The 3,791-nt window shown below is 45.4% G+C and overlaps 1 long non-coding RNA gene across 1 annotated transcript; it reads left to right on the forward strand.

The window, feature by feature from the left end:
- The first annotated feature begins 333 nt into the window (after positions 1-333).
- On the forward strand, positions 334-3,279 carry LOC115896439. Its single transcript, XR_004056316.1, has 2 exons — positions 334-1,176; positions 3,043-3,279. It is a non-coding gene; the product is annotated as an uncharacterized LOC115896439 (long non-coding RNA).
- The last annotated feature ends 512 nt before the right edge of the window (positions 3,280-3,791 follow it).

A 3,791-nucleotide genomic window follows, 5' to 3' on the forward strand; every position in this document is an offset into this window, starting at 1 on the left:
AATAATCCCAAACCAGAACACCTAGCAACTGGAAACTGGCACTGCCCACCATAATTTCATAGGTAACATAATCTGTTAGAATGTTAAGGGAACTTGAAGACTACATCATAAAATTAGTAAACGTGATTTGAGTAATTTTTATGCTGGACAAATTATCTTTTTTTAATCCAGGCAATAGATATTCTCACCCCATTTTATAGATGTAGAAGCTGTGGCTTAGAGAGGTTAAGTAACCTTCCTATGACCACACTGCAACTGAGGAAGCTGAGGTCTGAACCCTGAAAGCCTGGCTTTAGTCTGCACTCTTCTATGCATTACTGTCTTCCACTTCTTTTTGCAGCCTAGAATACTGAGATTGTATGAAGATTGGAGATGCAGAGACTGACGAGTGAAGGAGCAAGGCCAGAATCTTCCTACTTCTTGGCACTAGTTCTCTTTTATCAGAAAACAGGAAGTGCAATTCTATGAGTCACAGAGGTCAGAAGCAGGTAGGGAGAGCCTGACAATTACTTCTCACTAATTGGTATTCAATGTCTTTTAACCATGGCAACCTTTGTTCAAATGAGATCTTACTTGGAAGTCCAATATATTCTGCAGATAAAAGTGAGTTCCTTGGGTTAAAGGTGTAAGAGGACAGCCCAAACTTTAATCTTGAACCTACAGTGGCCCCTGTGGCTTTTCCATGGAAGCCCTAGGCCTTGAGAAGCAGATATGGAAAATCACTCCTTGTTATTGATTGCAAAAATTGCCAAAATGCATTGCAGCTTTTCCCATCAAGAGGTAGAGCCATTTTCTCTACTCCCAGAATTGGGGTGGGCCTTGTGACTTGCTTTGACTGATAGAATGCAGCAAAAGTGACATGGCGCCAGTTCTCAGCTAACACCTCCAGAGACTTCGTGCTCTTCTGTGCTTGCTCTTGGAACCCTTCCACCACCAAGTGGGCAAGCCCAGATTGGCCTGCTGGACAGTGACAACCTCAGCCATCTCAGCCCAGCTCTCATTGTGCGAGAGCAGGATGGCCTGCTGGATGGCAACAGCCCCAGTCATCGCAGCTGAGACCATTGCAAGCCAACCTGGCAGCTGTTCATGCCCATCTGAGACCAGCCCAGCACAGACCCAAAGGACTGCCCAGTTGAGGCTGGCCAAATTGCTGACCTACAAAATTGTGAGCTAAAGGTGAGTAAATGATGTTTTAAGCTATCAAGTTTTGGAGTCATTTGCTATGCAGCAATAACTAATGGATATAGTTCCCTAATAGAAGAATCTCAAAATGATGCCAAGGTCTTCCCCTTGGGTCTCCAAATGTGGAGGAATGGCACAGCAAGGAGTCCCTCCCCAGACATCCCCTATCCCCAATCCTAACCCAAGCCCCCCAAATCCACCTCAGCCTTAGGATGTAATGGGGAAAGGACAGACATCCCCAGCTGCCCTTATTGCAAACAGAATGACAATCACAGAGGGGGAGATGAAAGACTCCTTTACATGATTCTACAAGAGCCAAACCTCCATCTACAGAATTCAGTTCAAAATCCACTTGTGTGGAGAGGGGGTCCAGCTGTTTCCTGCAAGAACTTCAAGGCTTGTGGCATCCTCAAAGCCCGGAGTTGGGGGAGAAGCAGCAGAAAGAAGGGGAGAGGGCCTTAAAGGTTAAACCTGGCACATTAAAGCTGCTCAGGAAACACCAAAAAAATGTAAATGAACATTTTTAGCTGCAGTGGGAGAAAGGCAGCCCCGAGGCCCGGGGTTGATCTTTCAGAGTATCGGGCATACTGCAAAGCTGTCTCCATTTATTTACTTCTAATTGAAAGCTGGCGTGCTGAGGGTTACTCCACCCAGGCGTGAAGCGTAGCCATCCGTGAAAGATTTCCCAAGACCTCTCCCTCCGCAGAAGCATCCTTCATGTGCTTGAAAGGGAAAATGTCAAGGGGGCACTAAATTAAAACTCAGTTTTGTCTTTGAAAAATAGATTCAATCCTCAGTAGGACTTGGTTGGAGAGATACTAGCATTAGCATAATTTCTCAATGCATTTTATAGGCCAGTCAGAAAAAAAAGGATATTCAGAAAATCTAGCAGGGAAAAAAAAAAAAAGGTCTCATGGGGGCCACACATGCTATTTTTCACAGAGAGAGACTCCTGGGACTCATGGTTGACAATGGGTGGTTTTCTCAGTGAAATTTTACCTCTTCAGGGATGGTTTCAACACAATTGGTCAGCTGGTGGTAAATGCCATCCAAGAAAAATAAGTTGGCTGGCTTTCATGACTGTCAGCCATATCCAAGTTCATTAGTTGACTCACTCATTCACTCCCTTCATGGATTCAACAAACAGTTATTGAGTGCCTGTGATGTGCGAGGCACCGTGCTGGCTACTGGGTATAAAACGGTGCCCATGACAGCCCACTCAACGCCTACAGTCTACTGGGAACGAGAGACAAGCCAGTGTGTTAAGAGAGTCCTCCATCGATGTGAGAGTGCCCTCTGGAAAGCCTTCTGTGAATCAGTTTTGCATGTAAGCCAGGTGGATTAAAACTCTGGCCCATTCAGCGGGTGCCCATCAAGCAGCATTGGAAACATGTGAGCTCGCGTGTGGCTGCCTACTTCTCTTCTTGCCTTTTTTCTTAGGCAAACTTTATCATTAGTGAATAAAGACTGGAGTCAGGCAGATGTCCATCCAAACGCAGCGTCCATCTTACTATTGATGTAGTCTCAGGCAAGACACCTGACTCTCAGAGCCTCATGTTGCTCACTGGTAAAACAAGGACAACAGCAGGCCTATGGCAGAAACCACCTGCCTCATCTTAATTTCCCTTTTTTTTTTTTTAAGGAAAAGAGCCTTGGCATTACTAAGCACTGCAGTGAGCCTGGCTAAGAGACTATCTTAACCAGCCCACCTCGTGGCTAGGTATGGCCATGCGAGCAATCTCTGGCCCATAAGATGTAAGTGGAGTTGTTGGGTGGGGTTTCTGGGAAAGTGTAATAAAGGGGGATTTGTTGAGCTGGCACTTAAAACAACTTTTTTGGCCTCCCTCTCTTCCTTCATAGTCAGAAATGTAGAGATAATGGCTGGAGCTACAGCAGCCACATTGGACCATGAGGTAACCTTGAAGATGGAACACCTGCACTAAAAAAGAAAAAGAGCCCGAGACTGTGATGACCAGAGCTACTATTAAGCCCATGGCTCCCAAGCTCCCGGCTTTTTGTGTGTGTGAGAAAAATTATCTTTTAAATCATTGTTATTCCTGGTTTCTTTCTAAAAACTAAAGGCAATTCCTAATACAAGTAGTCATACATGTTACTGTGGTCATTGAATGAGATCCTTCATGTAGAGTGCTTAGCACACAGCACCTGGCCCACAGTGAGCTCTTAGGGCAGAAGAGTTCGCGTTGTTCTTATGCACATGAAATATTTACATCATCTTAGTCAGCTCAGGCTGTTATAACAAAATACCATAGACTGGATGGCTTAGGCAACAGATATTTATTTCTCACAGTTCTTAAGACTGTGAAGTCAAAGACCAGGGTGCTGGCCCATTTGGTTCCCTGATGAGAGGTCTCTTCCTGGCCTACAGATAGTCACCTTCTCACTGTGTGCTCACACGGTGGAGAGAAAGGGAAAGAACTCTGCTCCCTTTTCCTATTTGTAAAAGGACACTCATTGCATCAGGGGGACCCCAGTCTCATGACCTCATCTAAATCTAACCATGGTTGGGCACAGTGGCTCATGCCTGTAATCCCAGAACTCTGGGAAGCCAAGGCAGGAAGATTGCTTGAGCCTAGGAGTTTGAGACCAGA

This window comes from Rhinopithecus roxellana, chromosome 1, assembly GCF_007565055.1.
Source record: "Rhinopithecus roxellana isolate Shanxi Qingling chromosome 1, ASM756505v1, whole genome shotgun sequence".
NCBI lineage: Eukaryota > Metazoa > Chordata > Mammalia > Primates > Cercopithecidae > Rhinopithecus > Rhinopithecus roxellana.